The sequence below is a fragment of the Tenrec ecaudatus genome, unplaced genomic scaffold (assembly GCF_050624435.1).
Source record: "Tenrec ecaudatus isolate mTenEca1 unplaced genomic scaffold, mTenEca1.hap1 Scaffold_448, whole genome shotgun sequence".
NCBI classification, from domain to species: Eukaryota; Metazoa; Chordata; class Mammalia; order Afrosoricida; family Tenrecidae; genus Tenrec; species Tenrec ecaudatus.
The window spans coordinates 118,289-139,432 of NW_027459354.1; positions in this window are offsets into that span (position 1 = coordinate 118,289).

The window sequence follows — 21,144 nt, forward strand, 5'->3', positions numbered from 1 at the left end:
GTTGCAGGACACCAGCTACTAAAGAGTGCTTTTGGATCCAGAATATCCTGAGAAAGGCAGTCAACTGACAAGATCCTCACATTGCAGTAGCCAGACTGACACATCCGAAGCACACCTAGGTCTGTTATGGATTCCGAGGAAGGGTTGCTGGCTGCACTTGGACTGCCTGCTTCCTCAATTTAAATTCTTATTGGAGTTTATCTCATGTATTTTGTCATTGGGGGATAGCATTCTTGAATTTCAGCGATATGTTTTTCTTTTTGATGGTAGATGAAAGCCAGAATTGATTAACATAAAGAGACAGCAAGTAGAATAAGGGTTTCTGGGACTACAGTGGAGTGGTGGTGGTGGTGGAATAAAGGGAGATGGTGCCACTAGTTGAGAAAGGAAGATGATGTTTTCAAGCTAATTGGGGTAGCAGTTGTATAATACTGCTTGATGCACTTGAACTACGGATGGATATGACAACTGCATTTGCTCCCAATAAAACAGTTTTGGAGGAAAAGTGAGACAATAAATAAAATATTAAATAAAGAATATTTATTCCATTGCTAACACTTTTTATAAATTCAAATTTCTGGCTTATATCATAATCTCTTTTCTGATTGAATATTTTAGCTAGTCTTTTGAAATGTTGTACCAGCAACACTCTCCATCAGTTTCTAATTGTGAGTAAAAAATGAAAACTATGTCATATTCTAAGTTATTTTTATCATATATGTGCTACAAAATAATATTTTCAACGTTCTTCTCATACATAATTCAATGGAGAGGTACATAGTTTATTGTGCCAACCTGGCCGATAAACACTTATGGGGTCAATTGAAGGGCCGAGGGATAAATGGCTTGGTGAGCCTCGCCTTTCTAGTTCTAGGGTCACTTGTTTTCTGATGGTCAGACAAGGGTGCAGCTGCCTTAGACAGTTCCCTGCTTCATCTGGCAAGGCTCACTTCCTGCAAGAACATCCCTTAAGAGAAGCTGCATGGACCTACCCCCATGAAGCCCTGAGTGCTAGAACAGCTGAGGGGTGACCCTGCCTGTGCTGAGATGCTTACACATTCTCTTACTTGGCTTTCTTCCTGCCATCGGCCTCATTGTGCATGTTTTGTGAGATGGAAGAAGACTTTGTGGATTGGTGTTGGGCATATGGGCTAATGTTGGAGTTGTGGGCTTGGGTACCACTGAGTTAGGATGTTTTCTTGATGTGCACTTAACCTTTATATAAAACTCTCTTATACATATGAGTTTCTGTGGATCATTTATCTAATGTACCCAGACTAACACAAATGGCATTAGATTATTATGGTGTTCAACAATTACCAACAGCTGCAAAATTCCCTCCCAAACGCATCACAGAAACCCATAAAAAGAATTCTCACTTGACAATTTCTTCCTTAACATGGAATAAATAACTCTATAACTCTCTTGCTTGAATTACTTTGAATAGAAATCTGCTTTAAGTATGGTTCCTATTTCTGTGGACAGAATGAACCCTAACCTCTGTTTAATACTTTGATTGTCTTTCAGGCAAATGTCTTTCTTGATTGATATTTTATTGTGGCATATATCTCATAACAATATCTATATAAATATCTACATGAATCGATCTCACTTCATTTCACTGCAACCAATTCAGAGTGTTCGCAACTTGTATCATTCTCTATGGCCAAAGCTTTTCACGGTGAGTGAGAGTCAGTGTGAGTCCAGACAGAAAACCAGTCTCAGGGAGAAAGCAGACTTGCATGGATGCTAAGGACCCACCAGCTCTGGACCAAGAGAAGATAGAAGTGAAGACAGGAGTCTGGGTAAGGACTGCAGTGCCTGGTCAGCTAGAACTGCTGTGCTGACCACTATGGTAGCTCTACTGCCCATGGCAGGAAACCTGCAGAGACAACTCCAGGTAATACTCCTGACCAAGAGTCTGAAAGCTCAGTACCAGAAAAGAATGTTGCTGAGGTACCCACAGATGTGGAAGACAGTGTAAGTCCAGGAAACGCCTCTCGCTGTTAGCAGGCGCCTCTCAAAATACACTGAGCCCAATGCCCACCCTTGGTACTAACTCATGAGAGGATAAATGCACTTTTTCTTATTTCTGTGGTTTCTTTTAACCACACAATAACCATATTGTTAGGAAACCTTTTATTCCAACTCTAAATCTAGAAGATAGGGTTAAAGTATTTTTACTCCTTTCTAAATATTCTGAAATATCATAGGGCCAAGGAGCTTTATGGATGACATACTCTTGTTTCCCTATGTGTTCAGATGTATGGAAAGATTCAGGTAGGCCTGGTCTTGTTACCTAAATATCGTGAGGATGGAGATTGTCTTTAATTTCAATAGAACATCTGGGTATTTTGATGGAAATGACATAAAGCTACATTAAACATGAAATCTGCACAGATGTTTGTATGATTGCTAGAGTGAAGACCTCAGGGAGAAGACTGTATTCTCCCATGGCTGTCAGGGTAGCCAGCGCCTCACAAATCATCCCAGGTCTGGTAGGCACAATTGTACAGTAATAATAATTAAAGATTATAGTAAACTCATAGAGAAATACAGGCGATAGAAGAAAGAGTAAAATGATGGAATCAGACAAATTTCATGTTAGCATGCTCACCGTAGCCCCGCTTGGTGATTCCCATAGAGATGGGAGACCTGAGGGCAGGAGAGTGAGGGGAAGGAGAACAAGGGGAGAGGGGACATGGAAGCGAGGACCGCAGAGGAGAGCACCACGGGAGAGAGATTCTTTATTTCTAACCAAGATTTATATACCTTTGAGGGTGTGCAAGCCCCCTAATTTCAGGTAAAGACACACATCACAGGGAGGGGTCATACTATAGGTAATACAGTAACGAGAGGATGAAAATCTAGGGGTATACAGGCAATAGGAAGGGGAGGGATTGGGGTATACCTGTGGCAAGATGGATGGACCTCATTTCCCCACTTCCATCCTCCTCCCCCTCCCTCATAAATCCTTGGTAATATATAAATTATTTTGTCATATCTTACACGTCAAACATCTCACTTCCCCCACTTTTCTGTTGTCCGTCCCCCAGGGCAGAGATTTTATGTAGATCCTTGTAATCGATTCACCCTTTCTACCCCACCTTCCCTCCACCCTCCTGGTATTGCCACTCTCACCACTGGTCCTGAAGGGATCATCTGTCATGGATTCCCTGTGTTTCCAGCTCCTTTCTGTACCAGAGTACATGTTCTGGTCTAATTCTACCTTATAAATCCAGAGAGAGAGTTTTATATCAAACAGTCATTGTACATTAAGCAAACGTCCCAGCCCAGTGAACATCAAATCCATAAGTCTGGTATTAGCCCATATGTCTGATACCAATCTATAAATTCCTTTTCAGACCCATAAAACATGTGCAGTGATGCTGAATGCAGGATAATCACAGGCCAATGGGTGGAAAGTCTTGTGGATCCAGTGGCATTGTAAGCATCTCAGTGCTGGCTGCGATCTCTCTGAGGCTTCTTTGGCTTCAGAGGTCTGGTCGCATCCATTTGGCTTGCCTTCTGCAATGTCTCCCAAGGGGTAGCAGAGAGAGAGAGAGAGAGAGAGAGAGAGAGAGAGAGAGAGAGAGAGAGAGAGAGGTGTCTTCCACCTCCAAGGAGGAAGTACCAGATTTCTCAGAAGGAGGCTATGCCCACATAAAAATCTCACTGACTATCTCCAGATTGGCAGCCTAAACTCCACGCCTACACTCCTAATCCTTAACTTGACACAAGATTAGGTGACTACCACAGGCTCCTAATCCATAACAAGCCCATTTATTTTTTCCCTGCATACCGACACCAATCCAATACCCAAAGCTTTACACAATGGGTGGAGATCTACTTCTAAAACACGAATATAGAAAAATCGCTTTTGCTTGAAGGCTCTCAAGGAAATGCTCACTGAAAACTCCATTCCTATTATCTCACCTCCCCCAAATTAGTCTTCTTCTGGGCTTTCAGTCACACCAAGATCTTTCCTGCCCCAAGGCCTTTACATGCACTGTCACCTCTTCCAAGCCCTGAAGTGCCAAGTTCAAAGTTCCAGTTAATCTCCCTGATCCTGAATTTTAAGAACTGTGTGTGTGGGAGGGAAGGGGTTGGGCTGTTTGTTGAACTGCTGGGTTTTGGAGCCATTTGTCATGCAACCTCATTTTGTCAATGACTGGTTAATTAATGCAGCATTCATTTGCCCTTCTTCCACTCACAGCACATGGCTTGTATCTTTGGGATCACTCTTCCACCATGCTCCATCTCCATGCTTCTGCTGGCATTGACCCAATCTGCCAGCTCCAGGCCTGGCTAGTCAGGGCATGACTTTCCTCTGTCCAAAGGGACTGGGTCAGACAGTATGAGACTCATGCTAGGTTAATGATATCTAACCCTAAAAAATGCCCCAGAAACAATTTCCTGATTGCCAATGAGTCCATTTTGAATCATAGAAGGTCCCTGTGGGGTTTCTCAGACTGTAAATATTTATGTGAGCAGAAAGTTCCATCTTTTTCCCTATGAGGTAGCTGGTAGGGTAGCACTGCCAACCTTGCAGTTAGCAATCCAATGCTTACCTGATAGTACCACCAATGATTAGAAAGGAAAAGAGCCTCTCTCTAATAGAATTCCTGAGCTTCTAGATAAAACTACAGCTGTCATCAGGAAGCCTGCGTGAAACTCAAAAGGAAACAGCTCTGAAAGGAAAAGGTTCAAACTCTGATGGTATCAACTGAGTGCCAGAACCCAGCTATTCCTGATGCTCTGGCCCCAGACTTACAAATTCCATAAACCTACCCATTAATTCCTTCTCCTGCTCCTTCCCTTCTCACGCCCCAAGGTACTTTGACTTAGCTTTGAAGGCACTCACAACTTCACGGGTTCTGCCTTGCACAGGTGTCTGCTTGCTTCCAGTTCAGTCCTGACATTGTCCCTATCTTTAGCCATGTTAGGCTTGCGTCCTAGAGCTTTCCTTTGCTTGTCTCCCTATTGCTCTTGTCCTATGAAGTCTGTGGCTTTATCTTTAAGTCTAAGTCCTGCCCTTTCGCTTTCGTAGAAATCTGTCTCTGTATCTTGGCTCATGGCAGGTTGTGTCCTTCAAAGATGACTGTCCTAATGTTGCACATCGCACATTCTCTTGTTACAAGATGAGTTTGTGTTCATTTTTCCAGAAACAGGGCCTGCTTTCCCTCTTCCTTGCATCTTGGCAGGCCTTTGACTATGGCAGAAGTGTTGCTCTGTGACTTCCACCTGGTCGTATTGGGTTGTTCACCATTGGGACCCTGTCAGGATGTTGCAAGGAAGACCAAGCCAAATGAAAATGTCACATATAGGGTTCTTCTTGAGCTCCAACCAATAGAAGTATCAGTCGTGTGAGGGAGTGAGTCTTAAGAGAGCTGCAGCCTCTGTCCTTTGAGCTACCCCAGCTAATGCTTGATGAAGCCAAAACTAGTGTCCTCACTGAGCTCTGCCCAGATTGCAGATTTGTGAGCAAAATTGATATTATCATTACTTTAAGATGTTATTTGTGGGGATACTTTCTGTTAGCAGCAGATTATCAGAATACTGCCTAATCAGAGTGCATTGCCAGTTTTACTCTCTCTCTCTCCATATATAGATATCCTCCACTCATCTGTCAGTTGGTTGTACTATAATGGTCTGTGTATTGTTATGGTGCTGGAAGCTCTGTTCCCAGAATTTCAAATACCAGCAGGATTGCCCATGGTGGACAGGTTTCAGTGAAGCTTCTAGACTAAGACAGACAAGGAAGAGGGGCCTGCTAGTCCACTTCCAAAAATTACTGAAAGGAAACCTTATGGATCACAAGAGAACACTGACTGACTAATGTGTTTTGGACACATTATCAGTGGACAATTGCTAGAGGAAGACATCATATTTGATGAAATCGAGGGACATGGAAGATCCTTATTGAGGCAGATTGACCTAATCGCTGCAACAATGGACTTCAACATTCAGGAATGTGTGACAATGGTGCAAGATCAGACAGCACTCCATTCCATTTCATATAAGGTCTCCATGGATCACAGTAGACTTGATGGCACTCTCTATATGTTTGTCTTCAGTGACTTCCCAGAGGGCTGCTCTGCCTGGCAGCCTCTATTCTTCATGCTTCCAAATGGGGAGCACAACAGGTCCATAGTCACTGATATTCCCCTCAATCCCCAGGTCAAGTAAGGAGGCATGAAACTAACTATGTTGTTCTCTTTGCCTTGTCTCTCTTCCTTTTCCCCTCCTCCAACAGGGCTAGAGGGGGTAAATACTTACCTTGCAGTCTAGAAGAGAATTTCTTCCACACCAAAATCTTCTCCTTCCTCAAAAGGCACATACATGCTTTTTGCCTTGTTTTGAATTAAAATGGCAGATGGGATGGTAGGAAAGAAAATGAACTAGTCTAACAGAATGGCCAAACAGATTTACCTTCCACATAAGAATGCAAATAACTCCTCAATCTTGTTATAGAGTCATGATATGATGAGCTCCATCAAAGCAGAGTAGAACACCACGGAGGTCAGACCAGAAAGACCATATTGAGTTGATTTTGTATGAGAGATTCTAGTTGCTAATTATACTTTTCATAACAGACAGATGGCAGGTATAGAAGCCCAGACTTAAAATGTCTTTATCTAATTGCCTGCCTAAATATATATTTGCAATATGGTCCTCAAAGGGAATACTTTCTTTACCTTAAATTCCATTTCTTTTTCCCCTTTTTTATGTAATTTTATTGAAGTATCATTGATGTACAATAAACCATAGTGTGTTTTGCTCTTTGAGGTTTTTAAAAAGAATCATTTTATTGGGGGCTCCTACAACTCTTATCACAATCTATACATACATCCACTGCGTACATTTGTTGCCATCATCATTCTCAAAACATTTGCTTTCTACTTGAGCCCTTGGTAGTAGCTCCTCATTTCCCCTCCTTCCCCCTTCCCCTCCCTCATGGACCCTTGATAATTTATAAATTATTATTCTGTCCTATCTTACACTGTCCGACATCTACCTTCACCCACTTTTTTGTTGTCCCTCCCTCATGGAGGAGGTTATATGTAGATCCTTGTAATCAGATCCCTCTTTCTACCCCACCTTTCCTCCATCCTCCTGTTATTGCTACTCTCAGCACTGGTCCTGAAGGGGTCATCTGTCCTGGTTTCCCTGTGTTTCCAGTTCCTATATGGACCAGTGTATATTCTCTGGTCTAGCCAGGTTTGTAAGGTAGAATTGGGATCATGATAGTGGGCGCGGTAGCATTTAGGAATGAGAGGAAAGTTATATGTTTCATCGTTGCTACACTGCATCCTGACTGGCTCATCTCCTCCCAGCGACCCTTCTGTAAGGGGTTGTCCAGTTGCCTACAGATAGATCTTGGATCCCCTAACTGTACCCCCCCCCTCATTCACAATGATATGATTTTTTTGTTCTTTGATGCCTGATACCTGATCCCTTCTACATCTTGTGATCACACAGGCTGGTGTGCTTCTTTCATGTGCGCTTTATTGCTTCTGAGTTAGATGGCCACTTGTGAACCTTCTAGTCTTTAAAACCCTAGACTCTTTATCTTTTGATAGCTAGGCTCCATAAGCTTTCTTCACCACATTTGTTTATACACCCACTTTTTGTCTTGAGTGATTGTGTCGGGAAGGTGACCATCATGGAATACCAGTTCCTTAAATTCCATATCTATAGGCTTAAGTCTTACCCACAGGAAGCCTATTTTTATTTTATCCCTGGAACAAAATCTTGCAATAATTTTCTCTTTTTGGGCAAGTCCATCCTCAATCACTTATCCTTTAACATTTACAAGAATTTATCTGTAAACAACCCCATTTACATAGTCTCATTCATGCTATTTCCACAATAATTGCTAATAACCCTATTTTTTAGAATCGGCAGAAAGCAGCAGCATCAATATCCCATTGCCACTGGGTTGATTTCAACTCATGGGTACCCTATAGGACAGAATAGTATTGCCTCATAGGTTTCCAAGGCTGAAAAAAAATCTCTTTATTGTGAGTTGGGTGAAGGTTTACAGAATACATCTGTTTTCCATTTGACAGTTCACACATATTTTGCTTCATGATATTGACTGCAATCTGCTCAACGTAATATCACTTATCACACTTCCTCCTTGTATTTCCTGTTTCCATTCCCCCTTCTTTCCTGACCCTTCTGAACTTGATCTTTGAATAAATTATATCCTTTTGATTCAAAGAGTTGATTAGTGTTACTTTTTACCTTATAGATCTACCTATTGTTTGGCTGAAGATTGAGCCAAGGGAGTGAGTTCAGTTCCAGATCTGAAGGTGCCTAAGGACAACATTCTTGTGGGTTCCAAGAATCTCTCTCTGAGCAATACCACTGAACATTTAAAATAAGTTTAAACTTTGTTGCACATATTTCTCCTATTCTATCCCAAAATTCCAAAGCAAACTCATTATCATTGTGTTGAAGCTGACTCATAGAGACCCTACAAGATAGAATAGAACTTCACCCTTTGATTTTCCAAGGCTTAAATCTTTACCAGAGCAGACAAACTCCTATTTTTCACATGGACCAACTGATAGGTTAGAACCACTTTCCTTGTGGTTAGGAGATCAATGAGGAGTCCACTCTGCCATTAGAGCTCGTTAAGAATGCGATCCAGCATCCCCTAATGCTATCCCTCTCAGATCAGTTGGTAGTGGTAATCAATGTAAATCTTAAGGGGGTCAGACTGCCACATCGTAACTCTTCCTTGGGGAAGATGGTGGGTTTGAACTGCTGATTGATTAGCCCTTAAGTGCTTAATTACTGCCTCACCAGGGTTCTCCTTAACATCAAAACAGTGGACACTTATTGGTTTATCTTACTGGTCTCTGTTCCCTAAAAATTGCACTTCATCCACAGGGTTTTCTTCCACAACACACAGCTGCTAGTGTTTTTGGTTTGTTTTTCCACATGACTTCACCTTCCTGGTCAAAGCTGATTTGTCCAGGGCTAAACACACAATGAAAACATAGCCATATTTGCACACTACAAAATTTGAAGTGAGACAGCAAGCTATTTGTTGAGTTTTTTGAATGACTGAAGTCTATAAGGAAGTGTTATGATACAGGAAACAGTGAGTTTTGATGTCCAGGATCTATGCTGGGGACCCAGTTGGCACTCCGAATGACTATTCAAAGTGATGGTATGAATTCTCCTCTTCCATGACCTACACATATAATAGCTATAACCACTAAGTCCATGATTTGACAAATGTCTTGTGTGATTGAGTTTGGGTTCCCCATAGGATTAGATCCTGAGACAAAGGTTTTAATTAAGCCATTTTCTGGGGAGATATCAATAAGGAAATGGGAAATAGAAAAGAGAAAGAAGGCAGCCAATGAAAAGTACATTATCAAACAATTTAAAATTGTGAGCAACTGGAGGTTAATCTTACTGGAGACACTATAGAAAATCCACTAGTTATTCTGCCCAGAATGTGAGGGAGTGTGGCTATTTGTCCAACAACTCCTATGGGTCATTGGTTAAGGGTTACTCCAGGAAGCAAGAATTAACTCCACAACCTCCTAAGCCATGCATGCTCAGGTACAGTGGTCTACAGAAACTAGAGAAAGCAAGAAGAGAGATGTGCTGGCCATTCGGAATTAGGCTAGCATGCCAAGTTGTCAGACATGTCAGGTTCTTGAACTATCATAACTTGAAAGTCATCATGATCCTGTGAGATATACCACTGGTATTTCAAACACAAGCATAGTTACCCGTGGTGGAAAATTTTCAGAAAAGCTTACAAGCTAAATAGACTAGAAAGAATAACCTGCCAATCTACATCTGAAAAAAATAGTGGTGTTTGTGGAGCACATTGATAGCAGTGGAATATTGTTTCATATAGTGCAGGATGATGAACCCCTCAAGTTGGAAGACACTCAAAATATAATTGGGGAAGAGCTGTCTCCTCAAAGTAGAGTTGACCTTAGTGATATAAAGTTTTCAGGACCTATATTTGTTGATGTGGCAATGACTCAAAATGAGAAGAAACAGCAGTACTGCAATAACCACTAACAAGAAGATGGGATGCATGAAATATGGATCTAGAAAAATTGGAAGCCATGAAAAAATGGAACACATAAAGATCAAACACTCTAGGTGTTATTGAACTGAAATAGACTGGTATTGGCCATTTTGAATGTCACAATAATATGGTTTACATACCAGAGTAACAAATTTGAAAGGAATGGATGACTTTCATGTTAAAAATGAGAATGTTTCAACATCGATTCCAATGTTCACCATTGTTAGGTGTAGGATATATTACACCTACAAGGATGAATAATTAATAAAGTTATTATTCAAATTTACACACCAACCACTAATGCTAACAATAAAGCCATTGAGGATTTTTACCAACCTTTTCAGTCTGAAATTGATGAAACATGCAATCAAGATTACTGATGACTTGAATGCAAAAATTGGAAACTAAGGAGGAGGATCACTAGTTAGAAAATATGGCCATGGGGATGGAAGCCACATGGGAGATCTCATGATAGAATTTTCCAATAAGGATGGCTTATTGATTGAAGATTTATTTTTCAGGGATGTAAACAGTAACCATAGACCTGGATCATGTATATTTGATAGAAATACACACGAATTAAATCAACTATATCTGTTGAAATAAACTACTATACATACTCGAGTATAACCCAAGGCAACTAATTTTACCCCCCAAAGCTGGGGTGCTTTTTCAGCATAAAAAATGTGCTGAAAAAACCTCGGCTTATACTCAAGTATTTACGGTATAAAGAAGTTCAATATCATCAGTCACGAGACTGGAGACGAACTGTGGAACAAACCATCAATGGCAAATTCAACTCGAATTCCAACAAAATTAAAACAAGTCCCCAAGAGTCAAAGTATGAATTTGAGTATATCTCATCTAAATTAGAGGATACTTCAAGAAGAAAGTTGACACATTGAACACAAATCACCTGAGATGATACGAGTTCGGCAATAATATCAAGAACATCATAAATAAAGAAATTCAAAGATAATTAAAAAGATAGAAACTAAAGAAAAGACAAAACGGATGTCACCTTGAATGTGGAGTAGCTGAAGCCAATGAAAGAAATGATGAAGTACGAAAAAGAGAGAGAGAAATATAGAAATAATTGATGAAGTAAAGACGCTGAATAAAGAAGCTGAACATAAAATTTCAAAGGGGAATTAAAAAAGATGGAATAAAGAATTATATGAAAAGGTGCAAAGACCTGGAATTAGGACAGCAAAAATGAAAAGCATGTGCATTTCACTAGCTGAAAAAATTGAAGAGAAATTCAAAATACAGAATTACACAGATAGCATCAAAAGAAGATGAAAGGGATTCACTGACCACATGAAGCCCAGGCTCCACAGCGCTGAGTCCAGAAGACCAAGATAGCATAGGGTTCTCACTGCAGATTGCTCTGAAAGTGCTCACAGTAGTAGGCCCTGGATCAACTGGGGAAAATGTAGAACTCAAAATAAGAAGACTAACCTTAGGATGTGATAGGCACTAGTGGAATTCCCATTTGACACCTGACCTCACCTCCATGGCTCAACTTTCAGCCCCCAAATAGGAGACCTATACTGTCAACGATGTACAATTCAGAGCCCAGCATTTGTCAGGGAGTTACTCAGAAGGCAGGAAGGCATGGGAACGAAAGACCAATGGAAACGGCAAACAAAGGGAGGGAATAGGAAAAGTAGTATTGCATTGTAGGTATTGCAATCAATATAATAAAACATTGCATGAATTGTAAAGAAAATCAATTTACTCTGTAGATTTTCCCTCACATCACAATCAAAACAGTGTAAAAAGAAAATAAGTCATATGACCGAGTACTCTGGTAGATCTTGCTGAAGACCAATTTCCAGTGTTAAAAGATGTCACTTTGAGGAATAAGGCACAGCTGAGCCCTAGTGGTATAGTGGTTACAAACATAATGCGTCAGAACCAACCAAGTTGGGTTGCTCAACACAAGATCAGCAGTTCTGCTCCCATACAAAGTTCCAGTATTGGAAACCCACAGGGATATCTCTCCCCTGTCCTATAGAGTTGCTAAGGGTTGGAATCAACTTGATGGCAGTGAACTGGATGTAAGCCAGGCTGACTAGAGACACAAATCAAGTGACACTCATATATGTGCAATAAATCGTTTTTAATCAAGAAGTCATTATAGTATTTCTATTTCAAGGAAATATCCCAGGCCAGTCCAACTCAAGTCCATAAGTCCAACACTAGTCCATAAGTTCCTTTCCAACTTACGCAGTTACATGCAATGATGCAGAATGCAGGGATGTCAAAGGCCAGTGATTGCAATGTCGTGTGGACCCAAGGTCGATGGAAGCATGGCAAGACTCTGGCAGCTCTCAACGTGGGCAGGAAGCAGTCAGGTGAATGCAAAAAGAAGGGGAGGTTCCCAGGGCCCTCCTTATGAGAAGGCCATGGTCACAAAGAGGCACCATCAGGCTATGGTGTGATTGACAGATTGGATACCAACCTTACACTTTTACATATCTTCAAACTGACATAAAATTATATAACTATCATACTATGGCATTTTCAATCACCTCATATGTACTTGAAAATGGACAATAATTATGAAAGGTAAAATAAAAGTTGATGTCTTTGAATTATGATGCTGGTGAAGAATATTGAATATTCCATGGACTTTCAGAAGAAGGAACAAATCTTTCTTGGCGGAAGTAGAGCCAGAATGCTTCCTAGACGTGAGAATGGCAAGACTTCATATCACATACTTTGGACATCTTAACAGCTGAGCATAGTCCCTAGAGAAGGATATCATACTTGGTAAAGTGGAGTGGTGAAAAAAAGGTCCTCAATGGGATGAATTGGCATACTGGCTGCAAAAATGGTCTCCAATATTAACTGTGAGGAAACAGGCTGTGGGTGCTATGAGTTAGAGCCAAATTAACAGTGTCTAACAATGACAACTCCCCTCCCGCGCCCCATCTGTCAATTTGCTGCACTGTGGTAGCTTGTGCTTTGCTGTGATGCTGGGAGTTAGTCCACTAGTACTTCAAATACCAGGCAGAATCACCCACGGTGAACAGATTTCAACACAGCTTCCAGACTAAGAACTGACAGGACGACAAAACAATCAGTCCACTTCTGAGGGATTCACCATTGAAAACTTTATGCATAGCAGTAAAATATTGTCTGATATAATGCCAGAAAATGAGTCCCTCAGATTGCAAAACGATCAAAATATCACCGAGAAAGAGAGCTTCCTCAAAGTAGAGTCCACCTTAATGATAACTCAAAACCTCACAACAGGAGCTGTAGATAACATCATAATAAATGGAGAAAATATTGAAGTTATCAAGGATTTCGTCTTGCTTAGATTCACAGCTAATGCTCATGGAAACAACAATCAAAAAACCAAATAACATATTGCATTAGGCAAATCTACTGCACATAACCACTTTAAAGTACTGAAGATCAAGAATTTCACTTAGGATTAAGTTGCGCCTGGCCCAAGGCATGGCATTTTCCGCCACACCTTATGCATGTGAAATTTGAACATTGAATGAGAACGACTGAAGGAGAACTGGTGCATTTGAATTAAGGTACTGACAAAAAAAATACTGAAAGTACCATGGGTGGAGAGAAGAACAAATAAATCTGTCTGAGAAGAAGTGCAGCTAAATGTTCCTTGGCAGATAGGATGGCGAGACTTCATCTCATGTACTTTGCAGATGTTATCAGGACAGACCAGTCCCTGGAGGACATCATACACATTACAGTGGAGGGGTTGCAAAAAGAGGAAGACACCCGATCAAATGGATCGAGACAATTCCTACAACAATGGACTCAAACATAACAAAATTTTTGAGTATGGGGCAGGACCAGGCAATGTTTCATTCTGTTGTGTAGGCATTATTATGAGACAGAACTGACTTGAAGGCATCTAGCAACCAAGTGTACTAAAGCTTCTTCTGGCACTTCATTTGCTAATGGATTATAATTCAAAATGAGAAAAATCATTGCAACCATTCATTAATAATCAGAACATGAAACGTGCAAAATAAGAATCTAGGAAAATTGGAAATCATAAAAAAACGGAATCTGACCTATAAAGATCAATATCCTAGGCATTGGTGAGTTGAAATAGTCCCTTTGAATCTTAAAATGATAAGAATGACTATGCTGACAGTGACAAATTCAAAAGAATGTCTCTTTCATCCTCAAAAAGAGCATTTTTAGATCTATCTTGAAGTGCAATGCTGCCTGTGACAGAATAATATTTATCTTCATACACAAGGAAGGCCGGTTAATAGAACCATTATTCAAATTTTCTCACAAACCACTAAAGCCAATGAACAATTGTACCAACTTCTTTAGTCTGAAATTGACCACACATGTACTGAAAATGCATCAATAATTGCTAACAATTGGAATGCACGCATGGAAACAAAAAGGAAGGAAGAGTAATTAGAAACTATGGCTTTGGGGATCGAAAAGAAGCTGAAGACTGCATGAAAGAATTCTGCAAGAGCAATAACTTCCTCATTGCAAACACCTTTATTCAACAACAGGAGCGGCATATATACATGTGGAAAACACAGGAATGGAATTGATTAAATCTGTGGGAAGACATGATAGAGAAGCTCAATATCATTGAGACAAAACAAGACCGGGGGCCAACTATGTAAAAGACTATCAATTACTAATATGCAAGTTCAAATCAAACCTGAAGAAAATTAAAATAAGAACGCAAAAGAGCCCAAATACAGTCTATATTATATTTGTGGTCGGCTGGGGTTTCTAGAGAAACAAACCAGTGATACTGATACATGTAGAAGAAGGAAATTTATATCAATAAAGAATTTTACATTAAGAAGTCCACACAACAAGAAACCCCAGTCCAACTCCAGCCCATAAATCAGATGCAAACTAGAGGCCCTTCCAGACTCCTGAAGCTGTTGGAGGAATAGCCCAAGAAACAGGAAAACCACAGGTTGGTGGAAGCAGAGTTGGGAGAATCCAATGTCAACAGGCAGTTGGCAGGCCACAGACAGCTCTTAGGGTCAGCAGGTCTCATGGTGATTGCCATCCCAAGAAGCCAGACGTAGGGTCCAGGGTCATTTCATCAGGAAGAAAAAGAGTGAGCCCATTCTCCACAGTCTACTTATAGCTATGAAATAGGTCATACCCCCAAGGATAGTGTGAGCTGCACCTTCTGAAGATCCTGGTCAAGCTAAATTGACACGAAACCTTACTATCACAAATATCTCACCTGAATTTAGAGCCTATCTCAAGAATGGTTCGGACATATTGAACATTAATGATCAGCTACCAGAAGACTTGTGAAATAGCATAAAGGTCATCAATCTTTTTTTTTTTGTCATGTCACCTGTGGCTATTTATTTATTTATCATAAATCATTTTATTGGGGGCTCCTCAAAAAGATCATTAATAATACAGGAAAGAAAGAAAATACTACAGTGGATATCAGAGGAGACTGGGAAACTTGCTCTTGAACCTAAAGCAGTTAAAGCAAATGGAAGAAATGATGAAATAAAAGAGTTGAACAGAAAAATTTGAAAGGACAGCTTGAGAAGATAAAGTAAAGAATTATATTGTAACGTGTAAAAACCTGGAATTAGGAAAGCAAAAGGAATGGGTACAGTCAGCATATCATAAATTGAAAGAACAGAAGAAAAAATCCAAGCCTCGGATTACAATGTTCAAGGATTATTTATCAAACTATTGAATGATGTAGGGAGAATCCAAAGAATATGGACGGAGTGTACAGAGTCTCTGTTCCCAAGAATTAGTTGAGGTTCTACTAGTTCAAAAGGCCAAGAGGAAGTTGAAGCTGCAATGTAAGCATTAGTGAAAAGCAAGGAAGGGATAGGAATGGAAATATTTCAACACGCTCATGCAGTGATAGTCCATGTCAAGAAATTTGGAAGATAGCTATCTGGCCAACCAACTGGAAGTGATTAATATTTGTGTCCATTCTAAAGAAATATGACGCAACAAAATCTGCAAATTAATTTAAAATAACATTAATATGACATGCAAGTACAATTTTATTGACGATACCTTTAAAAGTAGTTATAGCAATATGTCAACAGGAAGCTGCCAGAAATCCAGGCTGTATTAAAAGAGGGCATGGGGTAAGGTATATCAATGCTCGTTTCAGATGGACCTTGGCTGAAAACAGGATACAAGGAAAATGCTTACTTACGTACTATTGACTATGCAGAGGATTTTACTGTGTATCATAACAAACTTTGGGTAGCATATGAATACATATGAGAACAATGGGAATTCCCGTACATTTAATTGTGCTCCTGTGGTACCTGTACACAAACCAACAGGAAGTGGTTCAAATAGAACAAGTGGATAGTGCGTGGTTTAAAATCAGGAGAGTGTGTGTTGTGGTTATATCCTTTCACCATATGTGTTAGACAGGGTTCTCTAGAGAAACAAAACCAGGACATTTATGATTTGATAGATAGATAGAACACGAAGGAATATAACAGCTAATTAGTCCACATAGCAGTACAAAGGACTCAGTTTAACTCACTTCCATGCAACAGTAAATATGGCAGTACAGCCAGGCAGCAAACTGCAGAACTAGGTAAGGCAGCCACACACTGGTCTGATCACCAGAGAGCAACTGAGAGATAGGTGTGGCTTGCTGAGCCATTTATCTCTTTGCCCACGAAACAAACTGCTAACTTATTAATCCCACATGTTCTTATTGGCCAGGTTGGCACTATAAACCTACCTATCTATCACACTATACTTATTCAAATAATCTGAGAAGTTGCTCTGTATGAAGAAGTTGAGGCATCTGGTTTGGAGGAAGAATCATTAACAACCTGTATTATGCAGATGACCCAATCTTGCTGGCTGAAAGTCAATAGGCCTTGAAGTACTTACTGATAAAGCTCATATAGTACACCTTCAGTATGAATTAGTCTTCAACACTAAGAATACAAATGTCTTCTCAACTTGACAAATATAAACACACAACATCATTACAAATAGAGAAATGTAGCTAAACTCTATTTTACTTGGACCCACAATCAATACTCACAGAAGCAGCAGTCAATAAATCAACGTATTTCATTGGAAAAATCTGTTGTAAAAGACCTCTTTAAAATGTGAAAGAGCAAATGTTTTACTCTGGGGATTAGCAAATTATGCCTGCTTTTAGCCTTGATATTTTTAATCACCTTAGATGCATGTGAAAGGAGTCTTAATTTCAGTGTCTGGTATGGGTTGAATGACTAACAGCAAGGTTGGTGGTTCAACCCACTTGCTGCTCCACAGAAGAAAGAGGAAGCTATTTGACCCTGTAAAGATTTACAGCCTTGGAAACCCTATATGGTCACTATGAATAAGAATAGACTCGATGGTAATGTTTGACATATGCATGTGAAAGATGGACCATAAATAGGGAAGACTGAAGAAAATATGATGCCTTTAAAATATGATGTTGCAAATAATATTGAATATACCATGAATGCCCAGCAGAACAAAGAGGTCTATCCCGGAAGAAGTACAGCCAGAATGTATTTTAGAAGTGAGGATGGTAAAACTCCATTTCATATACTTTGAACATGGTATCAGGAGAAATTAGTCCCTAGAAAAGGACAAAATACTTGGTAGAGCATCGTCAAAAAACAGGTAAGCCCTGAATGAGATGGATCAACACAGTGGCTGTAACAATAGGCTAAAATATGACCATTGTGAGGATGTCACAGGACTAGAAAGGCTTTTATTCTATTGTGCATAGGGTCACTATAAGTGGCAGTGCGTGAGTTTTTGTTGATTAACAACACTGGGATATGAGCAATGTGCCCATGGCATATGCTAAACTGTCACCATGCTGGACACAGTTGATCTTTGTGGCTTTAGAGGGTAATTATTTAGAGGGTTATGATTCCACTGAATTTTTTTCGGTGTATTCAAACTATTCCATCCTAAGATTCCACATATCTATCCAAACCAAGCTCACTGCCATTGAATCAATGCTAACTCATATCGACCCTACAGGACATGGGTAAAATTGTACCTGTGAGGTTCTGAGACTGTACCTCTTTACAGAGTAGAGTCCCATCTTTCTCCCGAAGAGCAGCCGGTGATTTCAAAATACCGACCGTGCAATTAGCGGCCCAATGTGTAACCAAGAACTATTCAGGGAAGCTAGAGGGAGAGCATGAAAAGAAATGAGTAGTTGAGGTGGTTGGATGCGCATCCATCCCTTTGTTCTACTCTCTATGACTTTTTCTGAGTTCATTCAAAATGTAAATTAAGACACAAAATAGAATTCTACCCAACCCTGCTATATGCCTAAACAGTATCCATTTTTCTCATTCTTACTACTAATAGAAGCTCAATTTTGTTTAGGGTGATAATGTACCTACTTAAATCGCTCCCTCCTAGGCTCCCTTGCAGCTATGCATAAGCATTTGACCCAGTTTGGGCCAAATATGTGTAGGTGAAAGATACTGAGTAGGACTCCCAAGAAAGTTTTTGTTGTTGTTTAAGGCAAAACACTTGTCTGGCATAACCCATTTCATTTTTGTCCTTGGCTCTTCTGCTGTCATGCTCCCTAGTCAGAATATTGAAAGATGAGAGAGTCACATAGGTTACATGAGTTTGGCAGACCAAAAAGCATGCATTCTCCTATATCCAAGATGAGTCCCTGAGCAAATACGCCAGACCTAGGCTACCTATTTCAAGACTTACTATTGTATAAGACAAACCCCTGTGTGGTGCAAAGGGTTAACACAATTCACTGCTAAGACAAAGATGCCTTGGAAGAAAAACCTGGCAATCTACATTTAAAAATTCAGCCCTTGAAAACCTCATGGGGCACAGTTCTACCCTGAATCATATGGGGTAACTGTAAATCAGAATCAATTCAGTGGCAACTGGTTTGGTATTTTTGGTGTTAATATAAGAAAAATGAAGCTTTTGTGATTAGACCACTAGAGTCGGTTTGTTTTTTCCCATGTAGCCAGATGCAATTTGGACTGATAGAGAAATAATTAAAAGAATGTAGAGTTAAGTAAGCGTAATGATTATGGAACTAATCATTTAGCAATGGGCTGCTAACCACAAGGTCAGTAGTTCAAATGCACCAGTCACTCAGGGGGAGAAAAGTGAAGCTCTCTGCTTCTGTAAAGATTTACAGTCTTGGAAGCCCTATATGGGGTTGCTATAAGTTGTAATCAACTTGATAGCATTGTATTTGTTTGAGTTTGGTGACTAGTATGTAAGCTTTGAGGGGGTAGTAATAGATACTTTGAATACTATTCTTAGCACTATAGGTATTATGTCTTTTGCAAATGGATAAACGAACAAAAGCGATATTCATTTTGTGTTTTCTGTAGTTTTCCTTATTCTTCCAAGAAGATTGCTCAAGTGTTAAGACCCAGTCTTCTCTGGCATACTTGAATAAAAGAATAACTGATAGACACAGACTTGAACCCTGGCCTGTGTGATCTTGGGTGTGTCACTGTTTTTCAATCCATTTCTCATCTGTGAACTGGGGATTACACACGTAGCCCACAGGGTTGTTTTGGAGATTCAGAGTAATGTGTGTGTCTTGGATTGAGTGCCCTTGCATACCGAGCTTATTCCTCAGGCCTGGGTGCAGGGAGTCTATTTGAGATCTGATGGCAGGGAGTGGGAATAGGAAAGCAGACGCAAGACTGAGTTAGGGGGAGAAGCAATCACAATGGGAACGGGGTGTTGAGGCTTTTAATTTAGGATACAGGGGCTTGATTCCCCCAGGACTTCTGAGCAACATGGGTTCTGTCCTAGAATTGTCTACCAGAAACAGGAGGCTGGGCTCTTCTTCGCCTGTAGTGGTGTTGAGCATTCCTCCTAGTAAGGTGACCTCTCCTACCTTCCTGGGTTTGGCTTTCCATGCCTTTGAAAAGGCTTCGAGGCAGAAGGACATGGAGAGCTGCGTGCTGCACAGTTGTGATAAGACACCATTTCAGCAGGAGCCTGCACTTACATAGAGCCGTTCGTCACTGCTATGATGGATATCAGGAGGAGCCCTGGAAGTGCAGTGGTTACAAGTTGGTTTGCTAACTTCAAGGTCAGCAGTTCAAAACTACTAGCTCCAAGGAAGAAAGATGGGGTTTTCTACTCCAATAAAGAGTTGTAGTGTTTGAAACTCGCAGGGGGCAATTGTACACTGCCCCACAGGATCGCTATGAGTCGGTATTGACTGGAAGGCAGTGAGATGGTGTCAGAGATGGGTCAAAGGAATGTGGCATGGCAACCCTAAGAATCTGCTACAGAACCATAAAGTGCCTGGGATAGATGAGTTTATTGTGCTTGACCTTTTAAAACCATCAAACGGGCAACAGTTAGAAAGACAAACATACCAAGTGTCATTGGAGATCCGGGGAAAGCAGAGAAACACTGCTAATGATGCAGGTTTGCTGCACAGCAATCTGGCAGAGCTTAGTGAAAGCCCATTGAATGGACCCTAGGACCTAGTGAGCCCCTCCTGGGCGTACAACCAAAGAAGCGCAATCACTGAGTTGACTTTCATTCCTCATGACCCTATCAAACAAAGCTGAATGGTCCCGTGATGTTTTCAAGGCTTCTATTGGGAAGTAGACAGCCATGCCTTTATCCCACAGTGTGTGGAAGACGGCTTCAAACTACTGACCTTTGGGTTAGCAGCCAAGCACTTAATATCTCCCCCATCAAAGCTCTCTCCTGGATGGATAAAAACAAACAAAACCCCAGTTGATTCTTCCTCATTAGCAACCCTACAAGGCACAGTAGAATTGCTGCTATAGGTTTACAAAACTAAATTCTTACGACAGCAGACAGCCTCTCTTTGCTCCATGGAATAGCTGGTGGATTGGAACTGCTCACCTTGGGGTTAGCAGCCCAACGCATAATTCCTGGGTATATAGGCCAAGCTATTTATCCAATTCACAGGGCCCTTGGGGCATTTTTAAAAGAATGGTCACCACGCTGATACCTGCAGTAGAGAAGAGTTGGAGCCGAATTGGATGCCAATCAACAGACAACTGAAGAAGGAAAAAAAAGAAAGATGATGATTGCTCATGACCAAGTGGCACGCAGCAGCA